Consider the following 22,193-nt stretch of genomic DNA (forward strand, 5'->3'; position numbering starts at 1 on the left):
ATTTGATGCAGTGTGGGAAAAAAAATGCACAGAAATCAATTATTTTTCAAGAAATATTAAATAGATTCAACATCTTTCTTCAACAAAATTGCAGACTGCACAGATGGTACCTTCACAAAGGAAAAAGTACTATAGCTTACTAGGGTATATATATTAGACTTAATAGTTACTATATACAGTAATGGACTTCTATTCATTTTGCATCAAATTAAAACTTTGGCTGTCAGATAATTATTTATTAAAAGCTAGACATTTTAAATGAGAATAAGAAAGAAAAGTATGTCTTTGTGCCCCCTTTTCCCTGTTAATGCCCTATCGGCCCCCCTGGCTAAACTTTGCTAGATCCGCCCCTGCACAGTTACAGCCGTCAGCTACGTAGAAAAAGATCCTGGAGTAGAAAGTAAGATTAAATAAATTCTAACAACAGCTTATCAAGCTTAAACGTGCTGCTGTTGTTCAGCCGCTGGTTTCCTCTTTCTGGTGCAAAGTGGGCCAAAAGCAAACAAGAGAGACGTACTCCCGACAGAAAAGCCGATCAGCTGATCGTTAAGCAGTTTCATGATTGAAGTAACAGCAAGGAGAGGCAGTCGTTTGTTAAGCTTAACGCAGGAATGCTTTACAAACATTCAGAGATGGACTTACACACTTGCTTTACTTCTCTCGGGGATAACTTTGTCGGAGATGAAATGCCAGGTTGCTAGCGAAGCTCCAAATGCTATCCAGACCACCGACAGGTCCCGCATGCCACAGCCGCTCTATCACGTGATGCATACTGCTCTGACGTGCTAACGTTCTGAGGTGAGTTACGGCGTGTTGCAAGTTTTGTGAGGTGCTTTCGTGATATTTAATGGATCGGATTACATTTTTTATTTTTCTCCGATATCCGATCCAGTAATTTAGGTCAGTATCGGACCGATACCGATACGTAATATCGGATCGGTCCATCTCTAATATTAACCTAAGCTTGCCTTAAAAAGCCAAACTACTACAAGAAAATTGCAGTTTTTTATTAACATTTGGAAATATTTGTAGATAAAATAATCTTCCCTACAAGATGAATTATATAGTGTGGTGTCCTCTGTATTTTTTTTTAAATTATATATATATATATTTACATTTGGTTAATTTACCACTTAGCATAAAAACAGCATGTCCTTGGCAATGAATGCTGCTTTTCGTGAGGATGTGATAAACATGTATCTGAATGGACAAATGCACAGAAATAAGACTGAAAAGGATGAAAAAGGGAAGACAGTGTTAGTTTGAGAACTGGGAGAATCTGTAATGGACACAAAGAGACTGAAATATTAATAAGGGTGAGGGCTGTGATGTTTAAACTTCTGGACAACATCCTCCTGCATTTGTTTGCCGGCTTTCTTTTTGTGGGCAAATAGCTGTTGGGTTGGTCTAAAAAATTCAGCGCTCTGTATAATGCACAAAGGGCTGGCACACAAGCAAAATAAATAGGTGACTCTATCATCAAGGGCTTGGCCTTCACATATGTCCACACTTGCTTTTTTTATTTTTTACCACTCTGCTGTCACATCTGTACGAGCCAAATGTTCCAGCAGGGTTTGAGATGAAAAAAGAACTACACACTACGACAGTCTTCATTAGCTCAGAGATCAGTGCAACAGACATGGCCTCACACCACCTGACCCACAGGCTTATAGTGCACACAGGCGCAGAGTGGACATCATGCAAGCCCACTTGCTTCCAGCCAGCGGGGAGATAAATCACTAAGCTGCTCATATGGATGCCAGCAGCATCAGGAGAAATGTGTCTGAAGCTCACATCTAGTTTGGGTTCATGTCAAGGTTGCATTACACCCACCCGCCCACCACCGACACCAACACCACCCTCTCTTTTTCTCTCTGCTTCATCCCTTCTCACATTAGAGCCTCTCACAGTCTCACCACAACTACTGACACCACCACCAACACATCACATCCTAGCAGCAGCTACCCTCTGCTCATCTTCACGCTAAACCTTGTCCTTCTTTCAGGCTTACGTCTCAACACTCCCTCAGAAATAAGCCATTTCAAAAAGATTCATGAGCAGCTGGAGCCGCCATGCTGTATAACTGCAGCCATCACAGGCTTCTTCGCTGATACAGCCTGACGTCTCAAAAGGCTCCGGGATTCAAAACAAAATCAGGTTTCCTGATCCAGCGACAAACTGAGCTATTGGGAAGGCGCTTTTGCTAAGACTCTTTGTGACATGATGATTGGGAGACAGGCTCAAATTCCCTATGAATATGTATGCAACTGTTTATGCCTCTGGGAGGAAGAAAAAAAAAAATCAAGCACGTACTTGACTGGTAAATATTTGTAAAAAATCTTGAAATGCTTTTGGCAAGGTAGGCTATATATCTGTTTTGTTAGGGGTAGATTATTTCTTTCCAGTGTGTGGGCTTGGACTGTCAGTTCATACTATCTTAAAAAGGATTATCTGATGCACCTAGGTCTGATTTCAATTTGAATAGGTGTGAATTTATTTTGCAGTGCTCAATATCACATACAAATAAGTCCCCCATAATCCAATTCCACCCTCATCCCCCCCCCCCCCCCCAACACCATAAAAAAAAGGATGAAATAAGAATCTCATTATACTGTCCTGCTTTATGTTGGCTTGTTCCCTCACAAACAATCTTCTGAATTCAATATCAGCGTGTTTGCTCGCAGCTCTTGAATGGACACCAATGTACGTGAACGACAGGTGATATTTTTCTAATTTCATAAGATTCAGGTACAGAAATTCATCTCCGAGCATTAATTCATTTTGAAATACCTGCACCCCATGCCTTATTTACTGCCCCTGTGAAACTGAATTCATAGTGATTGAATGTGGTGCTATGAAATTAGATTGCATTGTGTGTGTCTCTGGCTAATAATTCCAGATGGGATAGCGCCTCACTCTGCTTGACATGATGCACCCAGAAAGAAATATGGAAGCAGAGAGGGAAAGTTGAGGTTGCTTAGGTTCGTTCGGCCTTGGAAGCACAATGAATCAAGCTTTGCTAAACCTTGGGAGTGGTGAGGACCAGTGTAATTTGCTGTGAGAAGTGTTCTCAGAGGAGGTATGTGTGGTGCTCGTGGCCCCAGGAAGAGGCCTGGCCTCTTTCGTGAGTACGGTGTGATGTGGTGATAAGATGAGGTGTCCTGTTTAAGAGCTTGATTAATGATGTGGCATGAGATGGCCTCTAAGCATCAGATACTGTTTGGCTTTTCTGAAGCACACTTGTGTTTAGGCAGGGGGAGAGCTCCCGGGGTGCTCCACTTCATCTTTGCCCAAACCTCAAATTACCAACAGTGCTGTCAACACAGCTCATCTTTACTCGAGGCGTAATGGCGAAGATCACAATCAATTTTCACAAGTCCATCGGAGCAGGCTCCTTCATTATGTTTAAAAACCATTCACACTGATTGATCCACGATGAGTGCATGGTATTGATAAATAATTAAAAAGCTCTCAGTTTAATTTGGGGGTAAGTAGCGGACGGAGAGCGTAGGATGGGGGTCGGGCTGGGGTTGTGTTAGGCACTGGACTCTCAGTTGGTGTAATGAAGCCTGTTCCCCTGCTGTGGCACGCCCAGCCGCAGCTCCCCGTCTACCTCCCCACTTTGTCACAGTAGGCGCACAACCAGATGGATTTGTCTGCCATATTCACAGCAATCAATGCAATTTGGCTTGAAAGAAAATCAATAAGATGTGTCCACTTATGCTCAGAGTGTTCGGAGAAGATCCTTAGTTGGGACAAAGCAGAAAAACCAACATTTGAGATTTCCAATGTTCTTTGAAATGTCCTTTTGATGATGGGGACACTCTGGATTTTCTTTTATTAGTATTTTTATTAAAGGCATACATCTCACAGTAACACAACTACAAGAAGAGACCGCTACCACTGTTATGCAAATTCACCAGACCTACCTTTAAGTACATTTCACACTGATTAAAACTGATTTGCTCACTTTTTGAACTATGTTTAAAGTCCATAAAACCAAACATGTTAAACTTTTTGTTTTTCAGGAAACCTTCCTAAAGCCCCCAACCAATACCACACCCCGACTTAAATCTATTGCTGTATGCTTAAGTGCAATCACAGACAGATTACTTTATAAAGTTATGATGAACCACAGTCAATTTTTGTTTTCCCACTTAAAAAATGTGTCATTAAGCAGACAAATTGAAAAAAGATCAGTTTAAAATTCACTTAAATTCAATTTTATTTATATAGTGCCAGATCGCCACAACAGTTGCCCAAAGGCTCTTTACACTGTAAGGTAAAGACCCTACAGTAATAGAGAGAACAGCCCAACAATGAAGTGACCCTCTCTCAGTAAGCACTTGGCGACAGTGGGAAGGAAAAACTCCCTTTTAACTGGAAGAAACCTCCAGCAGAACCAGGCTCAGGGAAGGGCGGCTGTCTGCTGCGACCGGCTGGTGGCGAGGAGAAGATGATTATGATGATAATGTATAAACACATGGTGATTAAAGAAAGCAGAGACGGTATCTGTCTCCCAAATCCTAACTGGAAGCTGGTTCTGCAGAAGAGTGACCTGATCGAGGCTCTGCCTCCCGTTCTACTTTTAAATATCCAGGAACCACAAGTAAGCCTGCAGTCTGAAAGCAAAGTGCTCTACCGGGTTAATATGGTGCTATGGGGACTTTAGGATAAGATGGGGCCTGATTATTCCAATTGATCCTTCTAAGTTAACTTTAATAACCACTTCTTCCAAACCATCAACGGGCCTGTTAGATCTCATTCCTTCAAGACTGCTCAAAGAAGTCCTAACATTAATTCATACTTCAATCTTAAACATGATCAGTCTATCTCTGTTAATGGGCTATGTGCCACAGGTCTTTAAAGGTGGCAGTAATTCAACCATTACTTAAAAGCCATCACTTGATCCAGCTGTCTTAGCTAATTATAGGCCAACCTCCAACCTTCATCTCAGAAACTTCATCTTTTATCTCAGAAACTCTTGAAAGAGTAGTTACAAACAAAATAAATCTCTGTAGAAACTTTTTCAGCCTTTTCCTGTAATGGATTAGCAATGGGTCTTGCTGTCATCATTTACTGGTAAATATTACCTAAGACTGGTCTCCTGCTTTAACTCAAACTCATTGTCAATGTGGCTGATGACCTGCCTGACATGTTAATTGTTAACTTGTCAGGTCTACACTGTTATAAAACTCCTTTAAATGTTCATGTGGACTTCACATAGATGTTTGAGTCCTTGCTGCCTTCTTTACAGTACTTTACAGTAGTGCGGCACATGCATTTATGGCATGGCCTCACTTTGCCATGTAACATTTTACACTGTTTGTTCAGTTTACTGTTTTCTGAAAGCGTGATCTCTAGTCAGACAGTCCTTATGGCACAAAAAGGTTGGTGAAAGAGGAGATGCAAACGTAAATGTTTCCTGGCTCAAAATATGGCTTTGTTCCTCAGCTTTGAGGGCTTGTCCACTAACGCGCTGGAGATTTCTAAGCATGTCTACTTTTAGCAGTTATTTATCAGCAGGGTCTCTCTGTGGTCAGTTTTTGCACATGGATGAAGAATAATCAGGATCATATCAACTTTGTGTCAAAATTAAGCACCGAGAAAAACTGGAAGAGAGATGGAGATTTAAGATCTCCAACTTTTTGTCATGGGCCGTGGTGCGCGGGCACGAAAGGATCCAGGCGCAGACTCCGAGCTAACAGAAAGACACTTTATTGAAACAACGAAAGGCGATCCGGGGAAATTAGAGAGCAAAACAGAAACTAAAAACCCGGGGAAACAATGACACGAGGAAGCCGGGATCGGGACGGCGGGGGGCTGCAATAGAAAGGGGAGATGATTACTAGGGAGCCAGGAAGCGGGGAAAACATATCAGGACTGAGTTAGAGTAGGGGCTTACGATAGAACGGGACCGTGGGAGCTCGGGAGGGAAGTGTGGCAGTCCGTGGGGGCAGGAAGTCCGTGGGAATGGCGAGTGGGCCAGGTGAGCACCGCGAGATCCAGTTGAGCCGGAGGACAGGCAGGTAGCAGACGCCGAGTAGAAACCTGGACAGAAGTAGGCAGGTTAAACAAAGTTCCAAGCAGAAAAGAATGCACACTTTTCGTGGAAGTCTGGTTACCACTGTGGGGATGACTAACGGACTGGCGTGGAGCATCCGTCAGCGCCGGATTAAGTGGATCTCCGTGTAATCACCGTGATGGAGAGCAGGTGTGCTGGTGATGGCCCAGCCCGGGGGTGTGGCTACCCGAGCATCACGCATTCCACAGACACAGGACCACGGACCATGACACTTTTCCCCCCATAGAGATGACAGATGACTCCTCTGCACCTGTAATGACGAGTTTTGACATGTTAGTATATATCCGTAAAAAGCCCAGATCCTATTCTAATGGTTTAACGAACCCGAGAAAAGGATTTCAGCTTCTCCAAGGGTATCCCTGGTAGGCTGATAACCCTCACTAACGTCTGTTGCACACCCAGCAACTATGTTCTGGAAGCAGGCCGAAATATGACAGAAACCTCTAAACAAGGGTTATTCCTAGTAGGCCTTCAAAGGGGGAAGGAGTTAAACACGTGGTCTGCTTAGATATTAATCAGAAAAAAATGTCATCTACAATAATTTAAAAATAAATCTGGCTTCAACCAATGCACAGTACCCTACTACTGGGAGGGTTAAAATGAAAGAAAAGCCAATGTGGTGTTTGTGTGCTTGAGCATTTAAGAGGTGTCAGCTTCAATACATCCCGGCACTGATACTTAAAAACTTAAAAGACCATTACTGGACAGCTGAACACAATTCTTCCCAAAAAATAGTTGATGAAGGTGTTAAAGAGCACTTTCTAACACCTGACTCAGAAATAGATGTTCAATTAGATTGAGATTTGGCGACTGCAAAGATTATTTTCATGTGATTTATATCATTTTCATGCTCATGAAACTGTTCAGTGACCCCTCTTTCTATATGGATAGAAGCATCGTCGTCCAAGAAGAAACCACACACAAAAAAGTATAAAAATGATCATTCAGATTAACTTTGCATTGATTTTCAGTGATAAGTGGACCTAACTTGTGTCAGACAAATGTCTCCTGAAGGATAACAGACCAAGTGGATTCCCTTAATATCTGGGTGAAGTTTTGTTGCCCGTTTGTTATCCAATTTAAAAAGCTTCCAGAAACTTGATGAAACGCGTACAAATTGTGTTAATTTTGATGGTATTGTGTCGATTGATATTTGTTAAGCATTTCTGGAGATGAGCGAGTGTGAAATCTTGGAAAGGAGAAAATGTTGCACTCTGGGGTTCTTCGGCTCATGGGGAGGGTTTTTAATGCTCAACCCAACAAATCCTCCATGCCCCCCCTTACTGCTATTGCCACCTGGCTAAACCAGTGAACACTGCAGGCTTGAGGTCATGGCTCAGTGACCCTGGTGCAGGCAGCTCCTAGAGGTGTGACATGAGGCCTCTTGTGGTGTCTGTCCCCCAGCCTCGTTAAATATCACTACAGGCCAGTCATGGACTCACACCTCAGCTGAAGAGTTTGATGACTGTAAATTCAGAAACAAAGCAAGGTCAACTCCAGATGGCAACACAATAACAGGGCTATACAGTCAAACTGGATAACTAAACGTGTTGTTAGCCTGCGTGTGCTGATGCACACGAGGTCTTACAGTTGCCATTCTGACAACTGAAAACACATGAAAAAAAAGATTATGCTGTGTCACACTTTTTAGTGCTGATATCTGTCTAATTGATGACTTTGTGCCACATCAATCCATTATGCATAATTTAACATGGATCAAGTCCCCCATTAACATAATCACCCATTGGATATTCTGCATAGTGTGACACACAGTAGTGAAGAGCAGAACACCAGCCTGAGAAGGAGTGACAGGGGAGATGCACCCCGCATGAGTTGGCAAACACAGCCTCACTTTCCTTCACTTTCACCCATTCTGAAACACACACACACACACACACACACGCAGTACAGCCTGGGATGGGGCTGATGTTAAGATGTCAGATCCTTATTCGCTTTAAGCGAATAGTGGGAGTCCAGTCTGAGCATTCTGTGTTTATGCGGAGCTACATTTGAATAAACAGCCACACACACACACACACACACACACACACACACACACACACACACACACACACACACACACACACACACACACACACACTGAACAGCTTGGAGAGTGAGGGGTGTAGAGCTGCCTGCTTAGACGTTGCCGTTTGCAATCACTAAGCAGCTTTAGTGTCTCCTACCACAGTCCTGATTTAAAATTCATAAATGCTAATCCTTCATAATTTACAGTTTAAAAAGCAGCCCTGCTCACAGGCCCTGTGGCCACAGCTCTGTCAGAGTAATTATACCAAGGAGCTGGGAATGGACTACTAGCAGAGACTTTCAACAGTCAAGGAAATCCCCCTCACTGGCACCAGACCCAATTACTCCAAATACCTAAACAGATTAGCAAGTCATTTTCCAGTTCAATCTGGACATAGGTGCCAAATCAGTGTTATACTTTAGTCAGGTGGGTAAATAGCATTAAAGTTGGGACATGCCTGTTTCTTATTACTGGGGACCATATGCCGAATAATTTTATTAGCCATTTCATTAAATTTGGCCTCAGCGATTGTCTTTTACAAGGTTACCAGCCTGCCTCTCTTCCTCTGGTGTCAGAGGGTGATTTGCTGCCCCCTTACTGCTCGCCGACATCGCAGCGTGCACTTGTATAAACTGTATATGTGAGTGTGTTTGTGTGCGAGCGTCACCGATGAATGGACGCCTCTATTTGGTGAGGTGCCAATTTCTAAACCAAATTCTTTGTCCTTGCAAGGACAAAATGCATTAGTTTAGATGTAGATTATCTGTGATTCTTTCATCCAAGGTCACTAATAGAAAGCCATTATCAAATTAGTCTGATTTCAGCGTAATGGTCCACAATGACACCACAAAACCATTAAAGGTCCTATGAAAGGGCCCTGCTTTACATGTAGAAGCTCTCAGTGCAAAATGGCTTACCATCCTTTTAAATGCATAATTTAGTAGCTATCTCAAATATTGATTCATCTCTCATCCTGGTATACTGTACAACGGTGAAAGAAGTACAGACATATATAAAACAAAGGGGTGTTTAGCCATTTGTGGCTACAGTGTTCAACAACCCAGCAGATTACATTTACTCCTACAACGAGGAGAGATACACAAAGCAGGATTTAATTTTACATGACATCAACTGCCTAGATATTGAGTTGTGGGATAGATGCATTTTATTAGCTGTTATTATTATCTTATTCCTTACACAGTCAGCTTGTATAAGTGCATATTTTGATGGCAACTTATTTTCTCCGCTAATAAATTCAATGTTTTTTCTACGAAGTGTCATAAAATGCAGACAAATGCCTTTTATCCTTTCTCAGAGCCTGAGGTGATGCATTCAAATTTGTCCAGTAAAAAAACCTGAAGATAATTTAATTACTGTCAACTCTGACCACAAAAGACATTAAACTGTCACATCTGAGAAGATGAAAAAGATTTTTTTTTTTTTTTTTACATTGACTGATCCTCAAAATTGTTGCTGGTTAATTTTCAGTTCATAAACCCATCGGGTAATTGATTAATAGCTGCGATACACAAAAACTGACATATAATGTGCTCACTATTTCATTTTCAGCTCTTAATTTCCGACTGCAATTTTTTCGTGACAATTTCTTCTTTAAACCTGTCAGATATTTCTTTGTCCTTTTATGATGGCCGTAACTGCAGATGGTGCCTGGGCACTATATCACAGTGACTCTCATCTCTAAGTCAAAGAAATCAGGATTCTATTACAGCAGATTAGGACAAGCAGACTGGACATCATGTCACAAAACCCAAGCTTTAAAATGTCTCTGTTTTTTTTCCATGTAACCGTCAGCCATCAACACTGACTCACCCAGCGCACATATGTCTCTTCCTTTTCTTTAGCACTCTATAACTCTAGATACAGGGCCACGAAAAACTTCTCAGTTGTTGTTTTTGCATTTTTGAAATACAAAAAAACTCAAATATTAATATTAGACCAATATAACCTGAGTAAATACAAAATGCAGATTTTAAATTATTTTATTGATCATGGGGGGGGAAAAGTAATCCAAACCTTTTGGTTTTCTCCATTTTTGGATAATGGCTCTCACTGTGGTTCACTGGGGTCCCAAAGTCTTTCCAGATGCATAGGTCTCAGCTGTTTCTTTAAATCATGTCATGATGTTTTGCCTTGTGAGATCTTTTAGCCTGTTCCTTTTTCACTTTGTCAGACAGCTTCTGTGTAAGTGATTTCTTGATTCAACAGGTCTGGCAGGAATCAGGCTCCGGATTTCAAAAAGAGAAATGTGGTTATTCACAGTTAATTCATCAGTTAGGTCTGGAGAGCTTTTTTTCACCCTTAATAAATGAAATCATAATTTAAAAACAACATCTTGCATTTACTTGGGTTATCTTTGTCTTTTAGTGGTATAAAATTAGTTTGGTGATCTGAAACAAGTGTGACTAATATGCAAAAAATAAGCAAGGAATGTCTTTGCATCAGGTAGGGGGTGAAGTTTTTGTATGGTGATGGCATCATGCTTGAGATTACAGTATTACACTTTGGTTTACATGCTCTTCACAAGGCTTATGGACATACGCTAAAAGCATTTTTAAAATGCAACAATAACTTTATTAATCTCTTGTGGTGGATTAGGAGGAGCGATGTTTGAATGAGAGATGATGATATGAAGTAGCAGTGAAATAACAGGGTTTGTATTTCATCTTCATTGTTGATTATTTAAATTTGAAAATTATTTCAGAGATAGACAACAGAGCTAATATATGAAGAAGCTGCTCTTTCACCCTTTTCTTGCTTCGCAGCAAATTGCATATTACTGTTATAATGATTAGTTATTTGCTTTTGAGCACAGTGGATTTACTGCATCAATGATCAATGGGGTGTTTAGATATCACTTTACTCAGGCTGGCTCACCATGGTAACAGACGCTACATGTTTAACCTGCTTTCAGGCGGGTTAATTTTAGAGTGGTAGATTAAACTTGTTGGAAACAAGGGAGTCACCCTCTCAACAGATGGACGAATTCATGCAATGAGAATTTTAAGCCGCTGCACTAAAAATATTTGAAAAAATAAAATAAACCTGCAAAGACTTGCCAGGGAAGTTTTCATACACACATCCACAGCTCTTCTTGTATGCTTGTGCAAATGTGTAGTCGTAGCATTGCAGAAGAAATCCCTCCACTCTACACCACATACAGCCTAACTGTATGCTACCTGTGCAGCGCCAGAAAATAAAGTTAGTGATATACTTGCATTTATACCACACTTTCTACAGGGAGTGCAGAATTATTAGGCAAGTTGTATTTTTGAGGAATAATTTTATTATTGGACAACAACCATGTTCTCAATGAACCCAAAAAACTCATTAATATCAAAGCTGAATGTTTTTGGAAGTAGTTTTTAGTTTGTTTTTAGTTTTAGCTATTTTAGGGGGATATCTGTGTGTGCAGGTGACTATTACTGTGCATAATTATTAGGCAACTTAACAAAAAACAAATATATACCCATTTCAATTATTTATTTTTACCAGTGAAACCAATATAACATCTCCACATTCACAAATATACATTTCTGACATTCAAAAACAAAACAAAAACAAATCAGTGACCAATATAGCCACCTTTCTTTGCAAGGACACTCAAAAGCCTGCCATCCATGGATTCTGTCAGTGTTTTGATCTGTTCACCATCAACATTGCGTGCAGCAGCAACCACAGCCTCCCAGACACTGTTCAGAGAGGTGTACTGTTTTCCCTCCTTGTAAATCTCACATTTGATGATGGACCACAGGTTCTCAATGGGGTTCAGATCAGGTGAACAAGGAGGCCATGTCATTAGTTTTTCTTCTTTTATACCCTTTCTTGCCAGCCACGCTGTGGAGTACTTGGACGCGTGTGATGGAGCATTGTCCTGCATGAAAATCATGTTTTTCTTGAAGGATGCAGACTTCTTCCTGTACCACTGCTTGAAAAAGGTGTCTTCCAGAAACTGGCAGTAGGACTGGGAGTTGAGCTTGACTCCATCCTCAACCCGAAAAGGCCCCACAAGCTCATCTTTGATGATACCAGCCCAAACCAGTACTCCACCTCCACCTTGCTGGCGTCTGAGTCGGACTGGAGCTCTCTGCCCTTTACCAATCCAGCCACGGGCCCATCCATCTGGCCCATCAAGACTCACTCTCATTTCATCAGTCCATAAAACCTTAGAAAAACCAGTCTTGAGATATTTCTTGGCCCAGTCTTGACGTTTCAGCTTGTGTGTCTTGTTCAGTGGTGGTCGTCTTTCAGCCTTTCTTACCTTGGCCATGTCTCTGAGTATTGCACACCTTGTGCTTTTGGGCACTCCAGTGATGTTGCAGCTCTGAAATATGGCCAAACTGGTGGCAAGTGGCATCTTGGCAGCTGCACGCTTGACTTTTCTCAGTTCATGGGCAGTTATTTTGCGCCTTGGTTTTTCCACACGCTTCTTGCGACCCTGTTGACTATTTTGAATGAAACGCTTGATTGTTCGATGATCACGCTTCAGAAACTTTGCATTTTTGAGACTGCTGCATCCCTCTGCAAGATATCTCACTATTTTTGACTTTTCTGAGCCTGTCAAGTCCTTCTTTTGACCCATTTTGCCAAAGGAAAGGACGTTGCCTAATAATTATGCACACCTGATATAGGGTGTTGATGTCATTAGACCACACGCCTTCTCATTACAGAGATGCACATCACCTAATATACTTAATTGGTAGTAGGCTTTCGAGCCTATACAGCTTGGAGTAAGACAACATGCATGAAGAGGATGATGTGGACAAAATACTCATTTGCCTAATAATTCTGCACTCCCTGTAGTCTTACTGACCACTCAAAGCACTTTAAACTACAAGCTACATTTTAACCATACATTCATGCAGTCCTTTATTCTATGCACTAGCAGGCACTTTATCTGCTTTACATCCACAGCCTGTTTAGAATCACCAATTCACCTATCATCCATGACTTGGACTGTGGGAGGGAGCTGGAGTACCAGGAGGAAACCCACGCAAGCACAGGGAGAACATGCAAACTGCACACAAAAAGGTCAACCGGCAACATATCCTTCATAAAAAGGTGGAGTACCCACTATGATTTCATCCTCTGGGTTTTACCTCTTTCGAAGCCTCAGTTGTGAAACTAGAGAAACTGAGAACACCGCATGCTCGCGTGTTAGTGACTTTTGAATGACTCAAAGTAGCAGAACCGGAAGCATACTTTGTATTACAATCTATTTATTCTAAATTAGATCACATTCTACACAGTCCAATGCAGTCCTGTGAAAAACACCATTACTGCTTCCACAGAAATTAAGAGGATAACCAATAGCAGGCTGTCTGGAGCATTGAGATGTGTGTTAAACAATGCCAAAAATCTTCCATGAAGCGCACATCCCAACAACCCAAGAGCTACATCTCAGACTCTACAGGCCTCAGTTAGCGTGCTAAGTGATAAAGTTCATGGCAGTACAATTAGAACAAGTACAGGTTGTTTGGACTTGCCAGGAAAAAGACTCTTCTCTCTGAAAAGAACATGATAGCACAGCTGTCAAAGGTTTACAAACTTGTAACCATAAGGCTTCTGGAGTAGTGTCCTTTGGATAGATGAGGTCGATATAGAAATATCTGGCCACAAACACACCACACTAGCTGTTACGCACGGAGGTGATGGAGTGACGATTATGGACCCTTTTTGGGCACTTGCATATATTGAGTCAACCGTGATCTCCTTTTTATAACAAAGTATTCCAGAGGTTATTATTCTATTTATTTATTATTCTAGAGCCTATTTTATTTCAGGCAGACCCTTGAATTTATGCATTTACAGTTACAACTCTTATTATACTTATTTTATAAAATAATAAAACAATTTCCAGTTATCAGCCTTTGAGAAAGAAACCTCCAAATTGAAGCCTTTTTGATCATGTAATAAAATTTCTATAACTTTATTGCATATTCTAGGTTTATATTTCAATTCAATAATGTTATTTCTGTACCGATGTCAGGTTATGTCAACAGTACCATCCCGTCTCACTTTATATATGGCTTTTCTCCTCTGCTGATGTGGCTCATGATTGGATAAGAAAGCTACTATTAATCCAGTTAATCAGTGCTCAAAAAAGCAATGTTAGAATGACAACACAGCTGCACATGCTACGGTATATCTCCTCCAAACCACATCATAGCTTCTAATGTGTCAGGTTTGTGGCGCAGCAATTTCACAACCAAATAGCTCGCAGGAGAGATAAGAGTTTCATTACTGCACGAACAAATCAAAGGAAACAAGCAGCCTCATTCATAAAACAGATTTCAATATTTCACCTGTTTTAATTTAGGTGTTCAACAAAGCAACAGAGAGATGGAAGACGGAGTAAGAAATAATGGAGAAGGTGGGTATAAGTACACAAAGACAGCAGCACTCCAAAGGATATTGCTTTTAGTTATTCTAGTTGTGTGCTAAAGCCTGCACTCTGTTTTGTGCAATTTTGAAAAATAAAATCTAATCAAAACAACAATGCAAGAATAAAAGAGCTGCCCTAAGGCTCAGTCTTACACTTCAGCCGAAAACAATATATTTCTAAGTAATTTTAGCTTTGAAGCCAACCACAGTGGCCTAAGCTAAATTCATATCTAAAGTTAACTCTTCGCACTTTTCAAGGCCACAGAAGAACGAAGAGAATAATGGAGCATTGCTTGTTTTTGTCAGGTTTTATGAGCTTATTCCTCTGTGTGCCAACTCACCAGGCGCTATTAAATTATTTCTGCTTAATTTAACAGCATGACAAAAATCAGCGTTGGAATATTTGTGCGGGGTGGACGTGAAAAAAAGAAACACCTGTAGTTTGAGGGGAATATAAACAGTTCCAGATAACATTTTAGGCTCATAATGTAATGTTTTGTTTAACGCTTTGTCAACAAGAGGCACCGATTCAACTGCATGCTTATTTTAAAATTTGTAGTGTTGTTGAGCCAAAGTGCACAATATTGCACAGGCGTGTTATTACTGTCAAACCCTTGCGCTGTATAATGGCCGTCCACAACAACAGCTGCCGTGTGTTTCAGTTACCTATTAAGCCATGGCCTCGAACACACATAATCATCTGATGTAACAAGGCCAAAACAACTAAATTTTATTTTCGAAGTGTGCCTGCTCTTTTTCCGCTCATCATTCAGCCTTGTATGGGACACAAAAGACACAAAGCGCCAAGAACTGCCAAGAGAGTCTGCACTGACAGGGTTTAATAGATGAAAATAAGGGACCGAGGAAAACTGCCTCCGGTATTATCGCAAAAAAAAGATCATTGTTTCATGTCAAGGGCCGCACAGAGTGGCTCACTACAAGAAGGCCCGGTTTCAGATGTTAAGTAAAGCAGATGCTCTACTCCAAGACGGTAGCTCGAGTGCGTGCGTGTATATATGCTCACTGGCTCCTTTTCGCAGAACTGTCTTAATTCTTTGTCGCAGGGATGCAACAAGGTGCCGGAAACATTCCTTTGAGATTCTGATCCATATTGACATGATAGCATCACACAGATGCTGCAGATTTGTCAGCTGCACGTCAATGGTGTAAACCTACCATTCCACCACACCCTCAAGGTGCTGTAATGGACTCATACCTGGTGATGATGGAGGGAATTTGAGTACAGTGAACTCACTCCCATGTTGAAGAAGCCAGTGTGATTTGATCTGAGCTTTGTGACAACGGTCGTTATATTGCTGGAAGCTGCCATCAGAAGATGTGTACAGCGTGGACATAAAAGTATGGACATGGTCAGCAACGATATTGACAAAGGTGTTGCTTAAATAATCCCCAGTTTACATCAAGGAGATATCACTCACACCATTACACCGCTACCATCTCAAGGAAGGAAGCATCCATGCTTTCATGCTGTTTATGCCAAGTTCTGACCCTACCATCCAAACATCACAGCAGAAATAAAGACTCATTTGAGCAGGCAACACTTTTCCGATCTTCTATTGTCCACATTTGGTCTGTATGAATTGTAGCCCCAGTTTCCTGTTCATTGACAACTGGAGTGGCACCCAGCAAGGTCTTCTGCTGCTGCAGCCCAACTACTTTAAGGTTGGATGTGTTGTGCATTAACAGATACTCTTCTGCGTACCTTGCGTGTAACAAGAAGTTATTTCAGTAACTGTCTGCTTCCTGCCATCTTGAAGCAGTCTGGTCATTTTTGTTCTGACCTCTGGTATTGTTATGCACACAGTGTGCTGGCACATCTATTATCCCCCTATTATCTTTTTGTCATCCTCATTAACCTCTCTCTCCTCCGATTTATTCCCAGCACTGATTGGCTGCAGAAGGGTTACTGGCATGTGCATGAAAAGAAGAGAAGTTGGAGCATGGAGGTTGATGGTTCGTGACTTGGTCCCTCTCTGATCCTTCCTCATCTCCATCAGCATCGGCATTATCCCTCTGTTACTTTTTCAGACCATTATCTGTAAACTCTAGAGATAATTGTGTAGGAAAATCTCAGTAGATCAGCAGTTTGTGAAACACTCAGATCAGCCTGTCTGGCAGCAACAATCATGTTTCACTCAAAGCCACTTAAAACACCTTTCTTCCTCATTCTGATGCTCAGTTTGAACTTCAGGAGGTCGTCTTGACCATGTGTAAATCCATGTGATTGGCTAATTAGATATCTGCATTAAGCAACAGTTAAACAGGTCTATCTAACACACTGGCACACGAATACTATTACAATTAAGTTACTAATGCTATTTTCTAATATTACTAAAGTTACTAATGTTACAGCTAAAGCATGATTTAACATACGGAATATAACATATTTGCCAATCAAAGTGCCATAACTGATATTTATGACAACATGTAAACACGGTGGCACTGTGCAGAGGCTTCCATGTAGTGATGAACCTAATATTTCAACCAGGAGGTAAACAGGACCAAGAGCTAAAAACCACAGAAAAATTATTCAGTTTGCTGAGAAATTAAAAATTATAAGGTGATCCGTCAGTGTACTGTATAAAGAGACGACAGTCTTGGTTTAATTAAAAAAAAAAAAAGATTAAGAAGAAAGGGAAGGGGAGCTTTGGCTGTCCAAACCCGACTCTTTAATTTAGTACAAACTGTACATGAAAAAAACACATTTGTAAACAGAGGTGTGTGAAAAGCAATTCACACTCCTGCTCTTTTTTTTTTTTAGGTCTCTGGAGCACACTAATTGAACTAATGCTAACAGACATGAATGGTATATAACAATACACCGATTTGGTGTTTAGTGTTTGCTCTGAATATGCATTTACTGCTCTTTCATTTGTGGAAAATGGCATTTTGCGTCCTAAAGCATCAGATGACCAAGTTTAATCACTACATAAAAATCACCACACTGATCAGTCCTGTTGGTAGCGTCCTGAGGTAAAGTCTGTTGGCTGGCACGGCCTTTGTTTGCAAGGTTTGGATGTATGCATTTTGCTCACTGTACTGGCCAGTATGTTTATTTCTGATTCCATCCCTGGTTTGACGTTTTCTCGTTAGAATTTTCTATTTGAGATGACACCTGGAATTAGTTTACGGTGCATTACAGTGCAATGGCGCCATCAAAAGAGCACAAATACTACTAATGTGGCTTACGTCGACGTTCAGTGCAAAAGACAGTGCAGATGGAGCTCCGCTTTCTGCAGGGCTTTTCTTTGATCTAGTTAGTCTCTGAGCCATTAATAGACCCATCACTATGGAAAAAGAGGGAAATTATTACACATTTCAATAAAAGTAATTGGTCCTTATGCAGACAAAAACAGCCACACATTTGCTGTCACTATGTATACGAACGTGAATGTAATTACCTCACTCGTGCAGTCTCTCTCCCCCTCTCTCTCCTGCACTCTCGGATGATTACATTTTCTGCCTGTGTTATCTGCAGGGAAAGTGTGCCGCCGTGCTGATTAACAAATAGCTGTGATGAACCTCACAATGTCCAGTTAAGTCCAGTTTGATATGCTGTGTTTGTGCAGAGAGCTGAGGTGTTCTGGAAACAGAAAAACTAGTAATCAAGGGATATATTTTTTACAGCAAGAGGTCCAGGTTTTGCTATTATATTTTACGTTTTATGCCACGTTTCCTTTGCAGTATAGTTTAATGCTGAACATCCAACCTCACATCATTTCAACATTAGGATCAACCAGCACGGCTGCATGTGTAGCAGGCTGTCCAGAGCTGCACAGTGTGACTCTTATAACATAATTAGTCCATCTCTCTAGGAGGGTTTTGGAAGCTTTACCTATATGCCAAAGTAAAGTGCAGTCACTTTGATGATAAAAGGGATAAAAAGGCAGCGATAAGGTGGAATGTTGAGCAGAGTGAGGCTGGTGTGAGCCAGCCAGCGGAGGTCTAATTGGATGAAGGAACCCTGTTGCATGAGGCGTTCTTCCCCGAGAGTGCAAAGACATTATGAAAACCTCCCACACTGCTTTCAGCTGATTCAATTAATTTATTTTTCTGTTAAACTGATGGAAATATTGCCTCTTTTCCAATAAATGTCTGACAGCTTTAGCGCTGTGACATGGCTTGAAGTCCTTAGCTCTAAGGGATTAATTGTGAATGCGTTTTCCTTCCGTCACCACTCCTGCCCTCAACCTGATCCCAAAAGGGCGTCCGGAAATCAGGCCAGTCTCCATGGCAGGCCAGTTCAGGCTCACCACATGGTCAAGATCTCATTCAGCGTTATAATTCCCTTCTTCCATGTTTGGTGCTGTGGCTTTTGTTTTGACTGGGCTGAGAGTGATCCTTAACTGATCGCCATGCCTCAGTGCGGCTGAGGAAAAACATTGGTTCAAACAATAGGCAGAGGATCAGAGAGGTGGGAGAGTGAATAATGTGTCAGGTGCTCTGAATGAATTAAAGTGCAGTGCAGGGCTGTGGAAATACCTCTGTGTGAGGCCCTAATCAGCTGCAAACAAGGGAGTGAGAGAAGAGGGGAAAAAAAGCTTTCATTCCTGTAACTAATCATTTGCGGTTTCCCAATGCAGTCAGCCAACGCCAAAGGCAGAGACTAATAAACTGGGAGGCTGTGTAGATTTATAAATGATTAATTAAGGGGCCTCTCATGGGAACTACAGCAGCTATAAGCAAAAATATTAATTAGTTGAGATGAGACTTAAACTAACAGGAAAACATTCCAGCCATGTTGGAAAGCGTAGGGTGGGGGCAGCTTGTTTGACTCTGGGCTGACAAAAAGGGCCCCTACTGCTGCGCCACTGTGAGGTGAGGGAGGGGGGCTGTTTTGAATTTGGCTGGAGGATAATGAAGAGTTACATAGAGTGTCAGACAGAGACACACAGGTCCTTAGTATTGAGTTGTAAGGAGAGATGACTGAGTGACCGAGAGGGTTAGGATTGGGTCTGAAATGAGTTCTCAACTGCCTCAAGTACCCCTACCCCTCACACACACACACACACACACACACACACACACACACACACACACACACACACACACACACACACACACACACACACATTACCATCTCTGGTTGCCTCTCTTCATGCCTGCCCTTCAGGGAGGTCTCTAAAGCCTCTCTTCTCTACTTCTTTTCATGAATGTCAAGATGCTGAGTTTAAAGTCTGGTAGATTAAATGGGACACGTTTAGTTTATTCTGCGTCTAATGGCCTAGGTAACTTAGTAATTTCATGCAAAGGATCTCAATGTCACAGTGCTTGCCAGCTTCCAGAAAAGAGTCCTGTTATTTCCTGTCCCTGGGAATGCATCCACTGGTTCACCATTTTCCATTACTGCACCATCATCCAGGTAATGGAGAGATAGTGAAGTTAGCAACAGGACTTCATGGCTATTCATAGTTTTCACGTGATGTTACATCATTATAGGAGCATCCCCTGGAGGGCAAAACAAATGCACTCTTCCACTGTTTAGCAAAAATGGCAAAAACAGTTGTTTAATCGGATTCATTAATGACTCAACTCTCAGTGTTCTTACAGCTGCTAGCAAACTGTAGCGAATGGCACAGCATGCAATTGCACTTTTGGGAGGCACAGTGATGGAGTGGTTAGAACTGTAAGCAAAGCAGGAAGAAGTTTCCTGGTTTGAGTCTCCTGGTTGGATGGGACCTCTGTGTGTGGGCTGCATGTCCTCATGGTGCCCCTCTGTGATTATGGTTGATTTATACTTCTGCTGTGAATCTTTGTGGAGCCTACGATGTAACCTATGCAAGCGGCCGACCCTGTTGCCACCCATCTTGTTTTTTGTTTGGTGAATTATTTGTTAATTACCTTGTCATGTATGGTGTTATTTTTGTGCCACTATTCTGAGCGCACGTAAAAAAAATTTGAGCACACATAAATTTTTTTTGCAGGTGCAAGTGTTGTATTTTGAGGAGAAATTTATTTTGAGCGAAGAAAAGCTGAATTTGAGTGAACAAAATTCATTTCTGCGTGCAAAAAATGTATTTCAGTGTTTGCTATTATCCACATACACACACAATAGCAGCCCCTGTCGCTCAGTTTTTGCATTTGCACTTCCTCGCAACGTGTTGCTCGCGCTCTCAACATTTCTGCCCGTGCGCGCTCAACTCTTTCTCTACACCGTTATATTTGTGACACAAAACCAGCCAATCACAGACTTGGATGCAAAAAAATCTGATTGACTGGTCTGGACTCCAGTCAGCTAGAAATGATGAAATGCAATATCCCAGAATCCATTTCGTCTAAAACTCAAACGAGGCAGTGGCAGAGGAACACAGAGTGGCGGAGTTTAAAATATTACTCTTTCTGGGTCACAAAATAAACTTTTAAGATATTTTCATGCGAGAATGTTGCTGTGTAAACTTCAAATACCTGCTCGATTCATCAAGACATCACATATTTGCATAACTGCTCTAACGTTTTCGGAGATGCCTGTTACCCACCAGCATAGCTGGACTGGCCATTGGGCATCCCGGACATTTGCCCAGTGGGCCGATGATGATTTTTTCATTTTTATGTTTGTTTGTTTTTGTAATGGTATAAACAATGAAAGGTGGTGGATTAGCCAATTGGTCATGATCAACTCTGGGCTGGACCAATTACAATACATCCGTATTGAGAGGAAAAGGAACGCGATTCGTTCTGGACTTCAGGGAGAATGAAAAAAAAGACACAAAGCTGGAGTTATTCTGTCTTTACGTTGCACAGCTGCCTCTTCTCCCCTCATTCTCTCTCCCTCCCTCCCCTGTTGCTACGTCAATCATGAAACTGATCAATGATCAGCTGATCGTCTCTCTTGTTTGTTTATCTCCCACTTTGCGCCAGAAACAGGAAACCAGCGGATGTTGCGCTAAACAACAACAGCAGCACGTTCAAGCTTGATCAGCTGTTGTTAGAATTTATTTAAAATTAATTTCTAGTATCAGCTGATGTTTGCTGGAGCCACAGCTGTAAAAGCTGCTGCTCATGATACCTCTCAAGGTTTTCTACTTCTTTCTCTCATGTCTAATAGTCTCATGATTTTTATTCATTATGTTGAAGCAAGTGATGACTGATGAGTATTATTCCTTATATTGCTGCCATGATTATTTTAACCCTTTAAAGCCAAATGTATATTTGATACATGTGTTTTACATCATCAGTAGGATTGTTTTTTCGCCCCCGCAGGAATGAAACAAACTGCACAGGACATTTTTAAGCAATAAATTACAAAAAATGCAGGATGTAGCAAATATGATACAAATTGGATATATACGAATTAATATTAACATTTTTTTCGGACCATAAGGCACACCGGGGCGCACCATCGATGAACGGGTGTGTTTTCATGCATAAGGTGCACCGGATTATAAGGCGTATTAAGCAGAACAAAGCAGTCAGATAAATCAAACTTTACTCAACTCATTCTTCTTGCTTCCTCCACTTCAGTACCATTGATTTATTAATGTTAAATTCTCTCGCAGCTGCTCTATTCCCATGTTGTTGCAGTATATTAATCACTAACCTTGTATTGTGGGTGGATTATCTCAGTCGTTCTCCTGACTGAAGTTTGGTCCATTCACAGCATCCTGCCATGCGATTGCATTTGTCCCTGACCATTGGGAACCCTCACGTTAACTTTTA

The 22,193-nt window shown here is 41.4% G+C and overlaps 1 long non-coding RNA gene across 1 annotated transcript; it reads right to left on the reverse strand.

Moving 5' to 3' along the window:
- Positions 1-5,669: 5,669 nt before the first annotated feature.
- LOC146718723 (uncharacterized) lies at positions 5,670-6,330 on the reverse strand. Its single transcript, XR_014918816.1, has 3 exons — positions 6,126-6,330; positions 5,906-6,051; positions 5,670-5,823 (listed from the first exon to the last, which is right to left on the reverse strand). It is a non-coding gene; the product is annotated as an uncharacterized LOC146718723 (long non-coding RNA).
- Positions 6,331-22,193: the final 15,863 nt, after the last annotated feature.

This window comes from Copadichromis virginalis, linkage group LG1 (assembly GCF_057382275.1).
Source record: "Copadichromis virginalis isolate Kocher_CV1m ecotype Utaka linkage group LG1, C_Virginalis_male_GT1.1, whole genome shotgun sequence".
Lineage (NCBI taxonomy): Eukaryota > Metazoa > Chordata > Actinopteri > Cichliformes > Cichlidae > Copadichromis > Copadichromis virginalis.